Source organism: Schistocerca piceifrons, chromosome X (genome assembly GCF_021461385.2).
Source record: "Schistocerca piceifrons isolate TAMUIC-IGC-003096 chromosome X, iqSchPice1.1, whole genome shotgun sequence".
NCBI classification, from domain to species: domain Eukaryota; kingdom Metazoa; phylum Arthropoda; class Insecta; order Orthoptera; family Acrididae; genus Schistocerca; species Schistocerca piceifrons.
The window spans coordinates 396,143,359-396,162,563 of NC_060149.1; the positions used below are offsets into that span (position 1 = coordinate 396,143,359).

The following is a 19,205-nucleotide window of genomic DNA, read 5'->3' on the forward strand; positions in this document are numbered from 1 at the left end:
GGGCCACGCCCTCCTCCTGGCTCATACAGGCCCTTCAATGTTTCAGTTAGTGAAACAGTACACCCTGAAGCAGAGCCCCAAGCCTTTTCCTGTGACACAGTCGAGCGTGTGTATCTCTTTTTGGACATAAAAATAAGGCTGTTTTTATATAGTTTGTAAATTTATTTTTATGTATTTTTGTGCCATAAAGTATGGAGGGGATCTTTAACATTCTAATCCAGTGTTTGTCTTTAACCATAACCGCTGGCTTTGTACGTCTGATTTACACTGGATTTATCATATGTCTTGGTTTCACGGATTCAGTATCCCACACCTTCTTTGTCCACAAATTACACCACGTATACCTTAAGTCCATGTGTGAGTATTTAAGATTTGCTTCCTACAAAACGTGTTCCATTCAGTTATATTTCGTTTTGCTAAGGGACTACACTATAGATACTTACAGCGTTCGTATTCATCTTCCGTAAGAACCTTTGAGCAAGGCAGGTAAGGCGTCGTTCGTGTAGTTCTTCGAGCCATACGACGGCAGAGTCGGCGTAATCGTGAATTATTGCTGCCCCCACACAAGCCCTCCATTTTTAACTTATTAGATAGTGTAGTTAACAGACGTAAATACATTTGTCCTGCACAAATTGAGCCTATAAGGCCCAATTTTAATACAGTTCGATGCAGTACAGTGTGAGTTTCACATTTAATGTTCTAGTTAAAAAATCAGTGGTGTTACTTCGTAGTACACCTCCTTTCGGTGCGCTTTGGATAACTTTTTCCATCTACATCCACATGAATACTGCGCAAGCCACAGTATGCTGTATGGTGGCGGGTACCTCGTACAACTGCTGTTCGTTTCCTTTCTTGTTTCACTCACAAACAGGGCCAGGGAGAAACGACTGTCTGTATGCCTCCGCCAAGCCCTAATTTCTCTTACTTTATCTTCGTGCTCCTTACGCGAAATATTCGTTCCCGGGAGCAGAATCGTTCTGCAGTCAACTTCAAATGGCAGTTCTCTAAATTTTCTCAATAGCGTTTAGCGACGAGATCCTCGTCATCCCTCCAGGGATTCACATTTGAGTTCACGAATCATCTCCGTAATATTCGTATGTTGATCGAATCTAATAGTGACAAATTCAGCAACCCTCCTCTGAATTATTTCGATGTCTGCCGTCAATCCGACGTGGTGGAGATCCCAAATACTCGAACAGCACTCAAGAGAGGGTAGCAATATTGTTCTATATATGTCATCTTTAAGATGAATCACTCTTTCCCAAAATTCTCCCAATAAACTGAAGTCGACCATTCGCCTTTCCTACTACCGTCCTTACGTACTCGTTCTATTTCATGTCACTCTGCAACTTCACGCCTAGATATTTAATCGACCTTACTGTGGCAGACAGCACACTACTAATGCTGTATTGGAATATTTTTCCTATTCACGTGCATTAACTCACATTTTCTACATTTAGGGCAAGCTACCATCCACCACACCAACTTGAAATTTTGCCTACGTTATCTTGTATGCTCCTATAGTCACTCAACGATGACATCTTCCCGCACACCAAAGTGTCATCAGCTAATAACAGCAGATTGCTGCCCACCCTGTCCGTCAAATCATTTATGTGTATAGAGAATAAGAATGACCCTATCACAGTTCCCTGGGTCATTCCTGACGATACCCAAGTCTGTGATGAACACTCGCCGACGAAGCCAACCTATTGGGTTCTATTACCGAAATCTTCGAGCCACTCACATATCTGGGAACCTATCCCGTATGCTCGTACCTTCGTTAACAGTCTGCAGTGGAGAACAGTGTCAAACGCTTTCCGGAAATCTGGGAATAAGGAATCCTTCTGTTGCCCCTGATCCATGGTTCGCAGGATACCGCGCGAGTAAAGGGTAAACTCCCAATTTCGCAAGAGCGATGGTTTCTAAATCTTAACTTTGAATTCAGATTGCGTTTTTAATGGGTCACATTTAGCGTCTGGGGATTTATTTTAGGACGGAAACAGTGTTCACAATCTTGTATGAACACTCAGGTATAACTTCAAAAAGAGTGACAGGCTTACAACGTTCGCTTACCCGATACACTTCTGTGTGCTCGCCGGTGACTGGTTATTGTTTTATTTACTCCACAACGGTACATTTACGACCGACGATTACTGAAAAAATTTTTGCTCGATTCGACGCCTCGTAGCCTGCTGTGACCTTATCAGGTTGTTTTGCTCCACCCTACATCTTGTTGGGCAAAGCTGTGCCCTCTGACAATCCTAGAGAGCGACAATAAAAGACGCGCCGTATGATTTAGGAATGTTGTTGATGTGGGGTTAGGGCATACGCGCTTGACACATCACCCCGGCGGCCTGCGGCCAGCCTGCTGTTGCGTAACACAGACCAGCAGCCATCGGCAGCAGTGCGAGCGCTCTCAGTCTGTCTCCAGACGCTACTGGCCCCGCAGCTGCAGGTACCGTACACAGATCTCTCAGTACACCACACAAACGCACTTTTTCTGTACACAGTCCTGCAAAACCCATCAATGTGCTTAAAGAATGCCCTCACGGAGGCACCACAATTGGTTTTATTAAACTAGTCACAGACAAATCGTTTCGGTAAGCGACCATATCCTAGTCACGCATTAGTACTATATCATGTTCAAGGTAGGTTCTCTGGTGTCAGATACAATAATTGTGTTTTGGTCAAATTTTTGACCGAAAACGAGTTTCCCTAGAAATTATAGATTTTTGACCGAACTTTCATTACCGAACGAAGAGTGGGAAATATACAAGTAATCAGAGTAGCTACAAAAATAAAATAATACCGATCTATATTTAAATATATTATATTTCATGCTTTCTGAACGAAACCTGAAAACTGAAAAACAAAATATGAAAAGCGAGTATTTTGTGAAAATATCGATCTAAAAGTAAGAAATGTTTTTTTCAATGACTGCGTGCTGCCACCCTCTTTATTTCATGCACGACGGTACAATTTCGGTCTTAGGTCATTTTCAAGCATCTAAAACGGAAGCATTATACATTGGATACAAAAGTGACACTTGTGATTTTAATATAGGAATAAATAATATCTCTTGATATACTAGGCGGATTGTAACTTACTTTATGGACGATTCTTTTGTGTTATGTTATGCCTCCTATATTCTTGCTCCTATGAGTGCATATAATTGTCATAAAATAAATTAGCCGGCCGATGTGGCCGAGCGGTTCTAGGCGCTTGAGTCTGGAACCGCACGACCGCTACGGTCGCAGGTTCGAATCCTGCCTCGGGCATGAATGTGTGTGATGTACTTAGGTTAGTTAGGTTTAAGTAGTTCTAAGTTCAAGGGACTGATGACCTCAGATGTTAAGTCCCATAGTGATCAGAGCCATTTGAACCAAAATCAATTAGAAAAAGTTTCTCGCTATTTTAGGAGTACGTTACATTCAAACAGTTGTTGCAAAGCTCTTACATATAAGGTCGGTGGTTTAACGTACTTACACTGTGAAGATGATAATTATTTTACAGAAATTTGTTGACTGATCTACATATGCCTTTGTTCTCAATTTAATTGTCTGTCGTCATTGATGTAAATATGACTGTATGTAATTTCTTTAAAATAACTTGTAAATGTTTGTTCTGTTATTGTGGGATCACATCATTTTTGAATAGTTGTTACAATGATCTCACATATAACATCGATCGCAGCACTCTGATGAAACAGTATTGAAAACTATGAGAGTCGAGTAAAAACTGCATTATGGTTACATGATCTTTCACATTACAGTCATATTTATTAATGGTCAAGTGGCTCAAATGTCTGTAAGCACTATGAGACTTAAAAGCTGACGTCATCAGTCCCATAGACTTAGAACTACTTAAACCTATCTAACCTAAGGACATCACACACACCCATGCCCGAGGCAGGATTCGAACCTGAGACCGTAGCACCAGCGCGGTTCCGAACTGAAGCGCCTACAATCGCTCGGCCACAGCGTCCGGCTATTAATGACTATAGCAGTAATTTTACATTCTATAGTTCTGTAATGCTCCATCGTAAAACTTGTAAAAAGTTATCTAGGAATTTTCCATTTCGCAGGTCTTTTTGCTCATTTAAAACTCTGTCTGACTGATCTTTTAGGTGGATGTAAATTTCAATTTCCTCTACACATCCATGATTCTTCATTCCTGTAACTTGAATCACTTCAAATATTGCATAAGCTTTGTAACAAATTCTCGAAAGTAATGTGCTCCTAAAATAGCGAAAAACATTTTCTAATTCATTTTATGACCATTTCATGCAGTCATAGGATCAAGAGCGTACATGGTACAATAAACCACCAAAGGATAGTCCATGAAGTTATAATGCGCCTAGTACATCTAGAGACATGACTTGTTCCTATGTTAAAATCACAGGTATCACTAACGTATCCAAGGTATAATGTTTCCGTTTTAGATACTTGAAAATGACCCAAGGCCGAAATTCTACAATCGTACATGAAATAAAGAGAATAGCAGCTAAAGGCAGGGCGAAATCATTCAAAAAATTCATCGCAGCTGCAGACCCTGTTGCAATGAAAATTAAAGAAATAAACTATATTAAACATTTGACGCGTCTTTGAATGATACTCGCAATCATGAACAGCAAACATCCTCTACTGCTCTTTAATATTCTAAGGTCCTAAATTAAAATTCTAAGGTTCTAAGTTTAAATTGTCAATCGGCACCTATTTGCTATATATGAATTCGAGCATCGCCCAGAGGCGCGTCCAATGTTTCTCTAACGTATTTTATTTATTACTTTTAGACAAATCAATTCACAAAACATTTGGCGGGTTATTTCCCAATGTTATTTTATAGTTGCAACATCTGTCACCTACACGTCCGTCTAACATCTCATACGTTTTTCATCAGTCGCCAGGTGCAAAAACCGATAGTCCATTAGTATATTGACTAGAGTGTGTGGCCAAAGTAGTACCGTACACGTTTGTTCCACTTCCCTAGTTTCTCCTGCATTGTATCTTAGAGTATCACATTTTGTTGCAGTTCTGTGCTTTCACAAAGGATAATCTTAGCCTAGAAAATGGCAATAAGAACGACCTGCAGCATTATTTTAGGAGCTTTCTGTAGGCTATTCAACTTTCTCAGATTTATAGTTGTTTCACCATGGTAAGACCTTGGTCCGGTAGTATTTTTCCTTTAGTAGAAACATATACTATAAATTACAAGCCCCATGTAGAACTTTATTTATAGGGAGGAAGGAACTAGAATTCCTAGACACTTGAGCAACGGCCTACACGAAGGTAAAACAGAAAGAAAATGAGCAAAGTAAACAGAGTTCCACGGTACGACTTTGGCCAGACTGTACAGCTAACACTATAAATAACTGTAGATTTTTGCTCTTGGTGACTGATGAAAAATCAATAAGGTAATGGACGCATGCGTATGTGCCAGATGCAACAACTAAAATCAATTACGTTTTCGACACCAAAGAAGGTACTTTAAACTTGACCGAAACTAGTTGTCTGGGAACAAATATTTTTGCAACTGGTTTTGGTGTTTCAGTGATGTCGTTCCCCACATAATTTATTTTCAGGGTATGTTTGGTTTCAAGAAACGAGAATCGACAGAAAAGAAAACATATTCTTTTATGTGCGAACCACTTGAGAGGATAAAAACCCTTCTGAAACATTCTATATACCGTTCGATTTATTTAAAACGTTTCACTGAGATGAGTATGCTTTAATTTTGCATAAATTATGGTATTACATAAGTAAGGGAAAATCTTGCCAGGAGCCTGTTTCGTATCTGGCAGCAGATAAATAGTGTGATTGAGGTGGCAGAGCGGAGGAGGAGGGTGGAAGGAATTCACGACTTCTATTTAATATCAGCGACATGCTATTGTACATGCCAGATAACTGAAAGTATTTTTCCTACATGCAGATGGTGTAAGTACCGTGGTTGGTGAAGTACAATGAAATGCAAACGATTTAGCAAATACGGCAGTGACTGTTTTCCGCTCGTTGCGTACGGAGAACGGCTGGTCTGTTAACTGCAAATTTCTAACATAGACGGCTTTTAGCGAAGTGTTACTATCACACGCAGGCCATATAATCACTGAAGCCTAACACTTAAATTCTTATGACTGAATATGGATAGAAAGTTGTATTGGAAGTTTCGCATTTATGCCCTTGGGCAGAAACTGAGCACTGCCGCATGCACACTAAGGATATTCTCTTTATGAAGTGCGACTTCATAATCGTATGGTATACTCATGGTTGCTATATTTGTTAAAAAGTTACAGATGTTACAGATGCATCTTTTAATGCACTGTGCTGGACATTGGTATTACAATTTTATAATATGAAATCCATTTAACATACCATTTAACATTATATACATGTTTTATTTTGCATATCTGAAGATGACCGTTTGATATGGTTGAAAACAATTATCTAAGAACTCGTGTCAGAATAATTTCTACTGAGACTGACACTAACAACTGTAAATCTGTTTACTATGTAAGTTTTGCTTCTATTGTATCTTATATTCTGGAGCGATTCTGTGCATTTACAACGGATAATCTTAATCTAGAAAATGGCGAAAAGAGTGAGTCACAGAGTCATTTCATAAACTTCGCACAGGGCATTGGTCAACTGTCTCGGACTTAGAGGTCTTTCATCTCAACAAACAAAGTTTTGTATCTGATTTGTAATGTATACCATGAACTCCGAACAAAGAAACCACAGCACGTACTCTGTAAATGTTATACATAATCAGAATGTGCACTTGTGTTACACTGCGGAGTAACGGTAGCAAGTTATATACTTCGTCTTGCTTCCAAAGAACGGAAAAAGTGAGTGTTTCACCCTTGAGTTTCAAATATTCGTTGAAAAGCTTTCCTTTTATTCTGTATTGAAGTTTCTTGTAGATGTGTACACCATTCACAAATCATGGGTTACTTATTGTTCATACAACCAAGACGTCTCATCTTCGTGTTGTTTTAAATTTTATACTGATTGTCACACTGCAGTCCGTATGCACGAAGACCCTTCCATGACAAAATAATTAATGTGCAGATATTCTCACTGCATGAAAAAATTAATAATCTAAGTAAATTTCTTTACAAATTGAAGAGTGGAATTGTCAGACATTCTAAGTGCCAAATCTCGCATTTGTCACGAGAATCGAAAAACAATGTGTCTCTATGGAACGTAACATATTGTACCGAGAAAATTGCGGAGGTATTCTGATACCACAGAATTATGCTGCTCAATTCATCACTGCAGAAAATAATGAGACAAATTAGAAAATAAGTAATTTATTAAGAATCTTCTAGGTGCCATACTAGGGAACTGGCTGGCTTCAAGTGCCAATAAGGACGTTTGTGTAGCAAGTACTATCATACTACGACACTAGGTTTTATTTGTGATAATACAAGTACAGAAATACAGCAGTAATGTCGTAGTCAACGAAAACAATTTCTAATATCTTTTTATTTTTCATGTGAAAATAACACACTTAAGAAAAAATCTCCCAATTTAGAGTTCTGTTTTTTACACACCTCCATTCTTGGGGTCAGATATTGCAAAGTTTATTGTAGAACTCCGTGTGCTGTTGAGCAAGAAATGGCAATATCATCAATAGGTCATTCTGTTTTGCAGCTAACAAATATGGCTGGTCTTTCAGAGGACGTACGGCATGGCACACACCAGCCTAGGTCTTTCCTCTTTTGAATACATTGAGGTTTTTCCCATTTCTGTTTCACAGCAAGGATTTTTAATAGTTACCTGAGATATGTGAGTATGAGACAATTCGATCGTACTACATTTGGAGATCTTACACGCCTGCACTGACAACAGTGTTTCAGCAGCACTTTTAAATTCCAAGAACCTCATTGTTAGGCGGCTATTCATCATGAATTCTATCTCTTGTCTTTCTCTTTTCATAACATTTTCCAGTCGCACATTGTTTTGTCTGTTCACTTCTCCTAATTTCTTTTTGCTATTTTTTAAACGCAAATTATCTCCTTCAATTACAAAGATGTTTATTGATAGTAACAAAAGCTTACATGCACTCTGATTACCACACAAACTGTGCATCAACTAAACGCCGGAGATCTTAACGCATGGCACTTGGAACGCCAGAGGGAAGCGCTACTTGTCACAGAAAACATGCAGCACCTAATAATGGAAGTTTGAAACATTTTTTCTGTGATTTGTTACCTGGAACTATTCTAGGGACATGCAGCAGATTAATAAGAACACAGGAGTACTAAAACACGTTTTGCGAAAAAATGGCCCTTGAAACATTCCCACTCTTTAATCGCAGTTTATTTCCGGGTTTTATTACTCTAAACGGACGAAGGATAATTTATTACTTACCTGCAGTAGAACCGCAGTGTATACCTCCTGCCTGGAGCACGTGACTTTGGGGAATCCAATAAACCTCAAAAACACACGTACACTGTGTAGGATATCACACGAGTACCATCGACAGACAAAGGCTGGTATTGCGGGGCGTGGTGAGTAGGAGATGGTGTCTGATGATCCTTCCTCTAAACTAAATTAAACTGCACTGAACTTAGTGAGTGAACATATTACCAGCACAGCGCATGCTTGTGAGAAGTGTTGAATTGTGTACGCATGTACGCATGCCAGATAAAATATTATTTGTATGTCCACCCTTGTAATAGATAGTTACAAGGGCTTCGGCTGTACTTTCGCTGTATGTGTGTGTGTGTGTGTGTGTGTGTGTGTGTGTGTGTGTGTGATCTGTGTCCTGTCTGGTTTGATACGGCCCGCAAGAATTCCTCTCCTGTGCCAACCTCTTCATCTCAGAGCAGCACTTGCATCCTACGTCCTCACTTATTTGCTGGATGTATTCCAGCCCCTCTTTTCCTCTACAGTTTTTACCCTCTACAGCTCCCTCTAGTATCATGGAAGTTATTCACTGACGTTTTAACAGATGCCCTACCATCCTGTCTCTGTTTCTTGTCAGTGTTTTCCAAATACTTTTTTCCTCGACGGTTCTCTGGAGAACCTCCTCATTCCTTACCGTATCAGTCCACCTAATTTTCAAAATTCTTCTGTGGCACCACGTCTCAAATGCTTCGATTTTCATCTTGTCCGGTTTTCTCCGTAGTCTATGTTTCACTACCATACAACTATGTACACCAAACGTACATTCTCAGCAATTTCTTCCTCACACTAAGGCTTATGTTTAATACTAGCAGACTTCTCTTGACCATGAATGCCCTTTTTGCCACTGCTAGTCCGCTTTTTATGTGCCCCGTGTTCCGTCCCTCATGGGTTGTTTTCCTATCTAGGCAGCAGCATTCCTTAACTTCATCTACTTCGTGATAACCAATCCTGATGTTACGTTTCTCACTGTTCTCATTTCTGCTACTTCTCATTATTTTCGTCTTTCTTCGATTCAATATTTTCAATTAGATATAAATATTAAAACACCTGCATCCGTCTCTTTTGCATTTAATTTATTTACGTAACTAGTTTCGGCGTTCCATTACATCGTCGGTTGATGAACGGAAGGATAGCGTTGTGTAAACCAGAGATCGACGCCTCGCGGGGTAGCCACGCGGTCTAGGCGTCTTGTCACGGTCCGGGCGGCTCCCCCCGTCGGAGGTTCGAGTCCTCCCTCGGGCATGGGTGTGTGTGTGTTGTTTTTAGTGTAAGTTAGGTTAAGTAGTGCGTAAGCTTAGGGACCGATGACCTCAGCAGTTTGATCCCATAAGACCTTACCACAAATTTCCAAAAAAGAGATCTTCGGGGACTGGAGACTGTCATTGTCAATGACAGTAGTTTTCAAATCTGACAGGAATTGCTGCTCCTAGTGAATGCTGGTCTATCACAACGACTTTCCGCACGACATTGCGGAGAAAGTAGCATTCAAACGAGTTTAGCAGTCGAGTACCTTGCAAAAGGTCTTTGCTCACAGTGGCAGCTAAGCCTGCACATCTACAGTATGACAAACAACACAGAAACTGGACAGTAGCTGACTGAAGTCGTGTATTGTGGTCTGGCGAGTCGCAGTTTCCTCTCTTTTAAATTACACTCTAAGACAAAAAAAAGTGACACACGGTGAAGGAATCATCCGAATGGGACGGAAATCCGTAGATATGATTTACAAGTCCAGACAAACAAACGATAACGATTTTAGAAAAATTGCATGATTTATTCAAGAGAAAGAGCTTCACAAATTGAGAAAGTCAATAATGCGTTGGTCCACTTCTGGCCCTTATGTAAGCAGTTAGTCGGCTTGGTATTGATTGATAAAGTAGCTGGATGTTCTCCTAAGGGTAATCGAGCCAAATAGTGTCCAATTGGCGCTTTAGATGGTCAGAACCCTAAGCTAGTTGGAGGGCCCTGCCCGTAATGCTGCAAACGTTCTCAGTTGGGAAAGACCCGACCACCTTTCCGGCGAATGTAGGGTTTGGCAAGCAAGAAGACAAGCAGTAGAAAGTTTCACCGTGTGCGGGTGGTCATTATCTTACTGAAATGTAAGCCCAGAATGACTTACTATGAAGGGCAACAAAACGAGGACTAGAATATCGTCGACGTACCGTTATGCTGTAATGTTGCTACGGATGACAACCAAAGGGGTCCTGCTATGGAAAGAAATGTTTGTCTGTACAAGAACATAACATCTAACGATTTCTGTCGCATTCGGATAATTCCTTCGTGGAATTTTTTAGAGTATAATTTAAGGTATATGGTGCACGGGTCAATAAGGAGTTAAGTTCACTGTATGTGAAGGGTGTAGCTTAGGCCAGGTGCACGTTTTCCGTACAATGGCTTGGAACCACTCATTCGGGTCACCGTGAACATGCACAAGGATGTTAATTCCAACATCCTCAGTGATAAGATTTATGTTGAAATCCCCACAGACAACTACAGTAGCTCTTTCAGTAAAAAGAATGTTAAGCAGTGTTTCTAATTTATCAATGAATATGTCTTGTCCCCATTATGTGGTCTGTATATTGTTATTACTATGACTTTTACCTGTATTTCATACAACTTTATAGCTCCTGCTTCAAAATGTTTTTCCGCACTCAATAATTCAGTTTCACACCTTCTTTTGTACATGATACTTGATTTAGTAAAGATACATACACCTCCGATTTTGGCTTTTTCTCTACAATACTGACTTGCCAACTTATATGGATGAATATTAATGATACTTAATTCAAAAGTTCTGGACCAATGCTCCTCATGTTTGCACCATTCATTGCTACCTCAAGTTCTAGTGATTTATTTCTAAGGCACTGAATATTTAGACTTAAAATCTACAGGTGACTAGGGTGAGAGCTGGTTACAGTTTTATTTACGTTTTGTGCTGTCATATTCGTTCCCGTGTCCTGGTGAGATACCAAATATCCTTGAGAAGGACAGGTTTCCTGCACCTCTCGGGACGTACCTGTACACTGGGCTGTGGTGAGTTGCTTGTTGCTGCTGCTGCTGCTAATGTACTTAATACTGCCACTTATGTTGTTGTAGTCGTTGGTGATGCTGTTTCTGACACTTCAAATGTTGGTTCTGCCACTACTGATGTGTTTTCTTGTGAACTTGGAGTCTTCTCGTTTTTCTTGTTTCCGCCTAAAATAATATTTGGATGATGAGGAACTGTAGTTCTCTTGTCGTTGAAATCGCTGTCCACAGTTCTTTCTGTTAACACTTCGTCTTTTTTTACATGCTTTGCTGGTGCTGATGATGGTTCTAACGCTTTTACCTTTTTTTGAAGAGTTTTCGTTACGAAATCTGGCGATGGCGATGCAATTATCATTTTGGTTTCGAATTAATTTTGGTGGTTTTTTATTTCCTTGGTTATCAGCTTTGCCAGATATTATTTCCCCAAGACTTTCAGGTGAAGTCCGTGTTGTGTGTGGAATCTACGTCCAATATTGGTTATATCAACACATTTCACGTTTTTAAAATGTCTACAGATTTTTGCAAACTGACTGTTGGCACTATTTATTTCCGTATCAACACATGACAGTCTTACAAGATCATAGTGATGCGGAACATTGACCATTACTACGTTTGTGTTAGTGAGGTTTCTCACACACTGTTTAAGATCGAGCGTTGCACTGGCTGTTTCATTTTTGTACACGTCATTTGCGCCTCCCAGAAGTACAACAAAGTCTTTATCGTGCAGATTTTTTACCTCTGCGGATGCAGTCATTTTTTTAATTTCGCCAAGTGGGGCACCCGGTTTCACTATACCCCACGAATATGTTTTAGTTGTTTCTTTCAGTTTACTCGCAAGTCCACGAACATGGCTGTCTGAAAGCACAAACAGTTTGTTGTTATTGGAGTTCACGATGTGGGAATCGTGTTGTATTGTTTTACTAAACACTTAAGCATAATTTTTGGTCGACACATTTACATTAACCTCATTAACGCTTGTTTGCGTCAATAAATTTTCTTCTCTGCCCATATTCACAGTGCCTTTTTGCTTTTCCCATCGTTCATGCGAACTGTGTGTTGCATTCTCACTATTGGCGGTTGAAAGTACTTGAAACGTGTTTTTGTGCACAAAGCTTGCATAACTTTCACAGGTTTTCCGATTTTGCACTTTGGTCTTGCTGTTATTGCACTTCACATCTGACCACTTTTCCTTAACGGACGAACTATCTCGCGCAAGATTTAGCCTGTTCAGCTCACTATTTTCTTGTTGCATTTCAAACTAATGATTTTGAACTGTAAGCTCGTTATGCGCTCATTCAGTTTCGTAATTTCTCCCTTACATTTTTCACATGATTTCTTCTTTACGGCAAAATTTATGTTTTTTTGGAAGAACCCTTCTTAACATTTACTCTAGCCGCCATCTTGGAGAGTTTGTTGGATACACTTATTCTGAGACCGAAGAAAGTGATTCCATGCCTTCACCTTACAACACTCGCAGAAAAACACGCCCAATGACGCCAATTTCGAGGTGACGAGTAGAGTAGGTGTCGGTAAATCATTTAAGATCAAGAATGGACTACTTCAAGGTTCAATTCTAGCACCATCATCATTCAACCTCTACATTAGTGATACGTCTTACACAGTCAGCAAAAAAATTCGGGTGATCTGGCCACAATAGTGCTCTTGTGGAGGGAGCAAGGACCCAGACTGACGGTCTTGAGACCAGCAGCAAATATTGTAGAAGATGGCGTTTGTGTTCGAACCACCTAAGACTGGAGTTTGTGCTTTTCACTTCAACAGTGAGATAGCCAATAAAGATCTGACGGTGTTATTTAACTAACACAGAGTGAAAAGCAACTTCTGTTCTAAATATCCTGGCATTGTGCTGGGTAGGTCTTTACACCTTAAAAGTGTTGGTCAGAAACTAAAGACAGGAAATATTATTATTGGACAGTTGGTTGGTAACGCTTGGAGGCAGACATATTCACACTGCGATCAGAAGCAACGTCAGCAGTCTTTACCACTGCAGAATACTGTGCTCTGGTCTGGCAAGTAAGTCATTGTACCAACAAGGTAGATGTGTAGCTCCACTAAACTAACCTTATGATTACCGATACATTAAAGCATTAAAGTCTGCTCCGATATTGGGCCTCCCCCATCATCAATAGCATAACTCCACAAAAGCTAAGAGATAGAAACAACTACAACAGAATGCGAAAAAATACTACAGACGGACCGCTCAAGAAATTTACCTATTCAGGAAGTACTCATAAATTTAGTAAATACACGCTTGAAATCGCGGAAACTAATATGGAACAACAGATATGGAAGAGGACAGAACACCTTTATCCTAATAAACACGTACAAAAAGAACTGGGAGAACTCAGTTAGTAATCATCATAACTAATCCTTCAAAAGCACTGCAAGGGTTCAACTTCCCAAGAAAAGGCTGAACTAGACTCAATCGTGTCCAAACAGCCACACAAGATGCAAGGCTATGCTTTATAAATGGGGACCTACGGGCAGCCTAAGCTGTGACTGTGGAGTACCAGAGCAGACTCTGGACCATATCATAAAAGTCTGCCCTATAAAGAAATACGGTGGGTCAACTGAAGACTTCATAAAAGCCATACTTCATGCTACGAAGTGCATACGAGATCTGGACATCGATGTGTAGTCAACAACTAGTCTCGCATTCTACATATCTTAATTACATGTGTTTGCACTGTGATACTTACTGTGTCCTTTATATTCTCTTACATGGAAACACCAAAAACATTCTTTGACACTCAAATCAGTTCCCAGTCGTCTCGGAATTGACAAATAAAAATCCTATGTGGTTCTCAAGAGAATCTTGTGCCATCCTTCCTGCAAAATACTGTCTAGTTCAGGTAACGACGATGGAGGTGGATAGCGATCACGCACACTACTCTCCAAACTAGAACACAAAGACTACATCTACATCTACATCTACATACATACCCCGCAATCCACCATACGGTGCGTGGCGGAGGGTACCTCGTACCACAACTAGCATCTTCTCTCCCTGTTCCACTCCCAAACAGAACGAGGGAAAAATGACTGCCTATATGCCTCTGTACGAGCCCTAATCTCTCTTATCTTATCTTTGTGGTCTTTCAGCGAAATATAAGTTGGCGGCAGTAAACTTGTACTGCAGTCAGCCTCAAATGCTGGTTCTTTAAATTTCCTCAGTAGCGATTCACAAAAAGAACGCCTCCTTTTCTCTAGAGACTCCCACACGAGTTCCTGAAGCATTTCCGTAACACTCGCGTGATGATCAAACCTACCAGTAACAAATCTAGCAGCCCGCCTCTGAATTGCTTCTGTGTCCTCCCTCAATCCGACCTGATAGGGATCCCAAACGCTCGAGCAGTACTCAAGAATAGGTCGTATTAGTGTTTTATAAGCGGTCTCCTTTACAGATGAACCACATCTTCCCAAAATTCTACAAATGAACCGAAGACGACTATCCGCCTTCCCTACAACTGCCACTACATGCTTGTCCCACTTCATATCGCTCTGCAATGTTACGCCCAAATATTTAATCGACGTGACTGTGTCAAGCGCTACACTACTAATGGAGTATTCAAACATTACGGGATTCTTTTTCCTATTCATCTACATTAATTTACGTTTATCTATATTTAGAGTTAGCCGCCATTCTTTACACCAATCACAAATCCTGTCCAAGTCAGCTTGTATCCTCCTACAGTCACTTAACGACGACACCTTCCCGTACGCCACAGCATCATCAGCAAACAGCCGCACATTGCTATCCACCCTATCCAAATGATCATTTATGTAGATAGAAAACAACAGTGGACCTACCACACTTATCTGGGGCACTCCAGATGATACCCTCACCTCCGATGAACACTCACCATCGAGGACAACGTACTGGGTTCTATTTCTTAAGAAGTCTTCGAGCCACTCACATATTTGGGAACCAATCCCATATGCTCGTACCTTAGTTAGGAGTCTGCAGTGGGGCACCGAGTCAAATAATATTGAGACCTGGTGACTATGGTGGCCGGGGGAGACGCGACAATTCACCATAGTCTTCACAAACCAGTCCTGGGCAACGCGGAATGTGTGAGCATTGGCCTTGTTGTCTTGTAACTCAGCATCACCATTGGGAACACACATTGTGTAACTGATCAGCCACAATAGTCACATAATCGTTGGCAGTATTGCGTTCTTGCACAGTACCCTTGGGGCTCATGGAATACCACGATATGACTGCCCATATCATCACCGAACATCCGCAATGTTTCACTCTTGGGACGTTAACTCGGCCAGAAGTTGGAGCAGTTAGAAACAAGACTCAGTGAACCAAATGGCTTTCTTCCACTGCTCCATAGTCCAATTTTTGTGGCTTCGCCACCACATTTCCCTGCTACGGGAATTTTCATCACTGATTAATGGTTTTGGAATTCTAGCTTGTCCTCTGATTCCAGCTTAAAGAGCTCCATTTGTGTTGTTTCGGTGCTGGTAGGGTTCGCGAGAGCGACGTTCATTTCTGCAGTGATTTATGCAGTTGTCTGATTCTTACTTTACGTCACAATCCTCTTCCAATGACTGTCTGCCACGGTCACTAGACACACACTTTCGTCCGCGTTGTGACTTGCGGTTGATATTTTTGCGCTCCCCCTGTATGCGGCATAAATCTTCGATATCGTCCCTCTTGAAACACCATATACCTTCGTGACCTTGGTTACGGAACTACCCACCATACGAGCACCAACAATTTGCCAGAATTAGAATTCACTTATTTCCGAAAAAATGCGCTCACAGCTACAGAGAACACTGTTCTGATCACGGTTGACACTTGCAACTTTTTGAGGACATTGGATAGGTGCCATTTGTGGTCAAATACAACAGCGCACCCTACAGGCTTGGCTAGCATCTGCATGTACTCGTATGTTCAGTCATGCATTTCTCGCAGTCTTTCCATGTTTGTGTCCAGCTGTTGTACGAATTACACATTTATATTCTTATTTATTATTGTATTTATATTTGTATATGTGCTGCCACCATCTGCCGTAAGATAAATAAAATAAATCAGTGAGTGACTGTAGCTTGAAATGGCACACATGACGAATATTGTGTAATCTCTTTGTCTGTGCACTGAGGCTGATATCAAGGCCGTGTTACACAGGTTTAGCGCGATGTGTCAGAGGAATGACTAATTTTTTTCTGGTTTCCTTATACTGCTAGGATATTACACGTCGGCAAACCGCACGTACCCGAGGTACGTTACGCTAAAGCACATAAACTAAGTTATGGGATATAACACATCATTGCAGGAAGTCTTAGTCGTAACAGAAAACAGGTCGTCATAGAGCCCGCTCAGCAAGCAGCGATTAAGACAACGGCAAGTTTCCAGGTTTTGGCGTCGTTTCCTGTGATAAACGAGACAACCGGTTTTCTTCTTGCTCTTACTACGCTGGCACTGCAGTAGCATCATCACACAAGAATTCCCCTGGCCCGCGCTATCTCCATTCATCCGATGAGTAATGCATCGGCAGGAGAGTAACTCACCTACAGTACCTCTGTACGGCCAGCCTCCCAGCCTACGAAGTCGGTCCTACCAGCTGTATAAAATTCTGATATTTGGTAGTCGTGAAAGTTATTCTTCTGGTACGGAAATCTTAGAAGCATTCGCAACTGCGTTTCCATGTACTGGTGTGGTATTGAAGTATTTCAGTTTTATAGATGTACCCTGCAGCTCAGTGCGTGCACAGGTGATTGGTCGGAAGCGGTTTGGTACCAAGTAGTGGAGCGGTTAGGCAGTCGGAAGTGAAGTGTTGTAAAAGAGACTGACTAGGCAACGTTGAATTCTGCTTTTCCTTGTGCCTTTCCCGCAACTACGCTGCGTCGGCACTGTTGCTGCTGGATGTGGCATGGTTATTTTAAGCGGTCGCCGAGTGCCCTTCATGCCACCATGTGTGTACCCCAGCTGCCTGCATGTAGTGTTTGTACGAACATTTTACATATGTTTTATAATCGTGTAACAGAGGTCGATCTTGGGCACTAGCCCGGTATCCACCTAGTCGTGTATGGGAAACAGCCTAAAAACCATACCCCGGGTGATCGGCCCTCGTCGTTAATCGGCCGAGCGTATTCGACCTGGGGTCAACGCACCTGCCTGAGTCCCAGAAGCAGTGTACTAACGCAAGCGGCTATCCGGGCGGGCAACTGGTAAGGTCTACTTGAACCCAATAAATTCCCTTTGCTTCTGTGGAAACTCGAAGTACACTATTTTTGTGGATATTTTGACTAATTAACTTCGGACTGTATTCTTGTTTTGTTGTGATGCAGATTATCGACGCAATTTCTTTGGAGCCAAAAAACAAAAAATCAAAAAAAATGGTTCAAACGGCTCTGAGCACTATGGGACTTAACAACGGAGGTCATCAGACCCCTAGAACTTAGAACCACTTAAATCTAACTAACCTAAAGACAGAACACACATCCATGCCCGAGGCAGGATTCGAACCTGCGACCGTAGCGGTCGCGCGTTTCCAGACTGAAGCGCCTAGAACCGCTCGGCCACACATGCCGGCTCTTTGGAGCCAGATGGAGGTAGTGTATGAATTGTTAACGGTGGAATTTACAATTTTTTTACCATATTTCGGAATCTTTCTGAAAGTAGAATGCTTCTACAAGGCTTTAGTCGTTGATTTAGAAATAATGAGAAGTGCAACTCTACCTCGCGGGTTATAGCGAGGCTGTCGACCATTATTTAGATTTATTTAACAGTGTAGAGGAGCAGAGGATCAAGCTGAGTCCGTCAATAAACATTTGTGGGCAAATTAGCAGCGTTAATCGTCTCGTAATTTGGCACGCAGGCTGCACATCGCTAAAACAGCGTGGATTCTGTCCGCGTGGGACCTCGCGGGAGTCCAAAGCGGCTCAGAGGACAGACAAAAGAAATATTTCACATCAAGCATATAAGATCTCTATTTTCACGCAGGTAACGATTTGGATGGTTTGTCAGCGGATGTTACCACTAAACCAAGCAATCAGGAGAGATAAAAGAGGAATGCCTCTAATCAACGCACAAATAAAATAAAGCACCAGTGTTGTTAAAGGTTCTAATATATAAAAATAAAATTAATCTTGTTAAGAGTGGGAATGGCAGTTCGGAGAAATGTTCTTCTTTTTTTGTCAAGAGACAGTTAGAAGGGTTAGCGGGCGCCCTGAAAACTTTGAGAAGTCTGTGTAATTGAGTCTTTCTGAACGCGATTGCCACAGTGCAACAAGTTACGAAATTATCCATAACACGAAGGCTGGTTTATCTCTGTAGACAAACATGTGTGACTAGAACTCGTGAGTGAGTTTGCTAGTATCAAAATATGTGACGTAAGTGGCCATATTGTTTGACTGTACTGACTTCAAAGCCTAATTTTTTTATGTGCCAAGGGGCAGTAGACCTTAGTATTTGACATAAAATTCAACTTGATACCTCCATCCGTTCCTGAAAATAACGCGTCTTAACAGACGCACGAACAGACAGACGTACAACAAATGGCAAAATGGCAAATTTTTCACAATTCATGTTATACACGCTTCTAGAGGTTGTACAGGGCACTTAGTAGATCACGTTTTACACAGGAACCCATTTGCGGAAACGCCATCCAACGACACTACAGAGCGTCATAGTTATAGGCGCCGGCATCTGTAAATATAGTATGTATGTAGGGTAATTTTTTTCCACCGTGTACAAACTGTAGGAACTGATCGATGAGAGAACACGGAACAAAAAAAAAA

At 41.1% G+C, this 19,205-nt stretch overlaps 1 protein-coding gene across 1 annotated transcript in view; it reads left to right on the plus strand.

Annotated features, from left to right (window-relative positions):
* Positions 1-2,318: 2,318 nt before the first annotated feature.
* The window catches only part of LOC124721584 (regucalcin-like), a 58,120-nt gene continuing 41,233 nt past the window's right edge, over positions 2,319-19,205 (plus strand). Inside the window, exon 1 of the mRNA XM_047246630.1 lies at positions 2,319-2,455. The gene's annotated coding sequence lies outside the window, so the exon portion shown is untranslated. The remainder of the gene's footprint in view (positions 2,456-19,205) is intronic.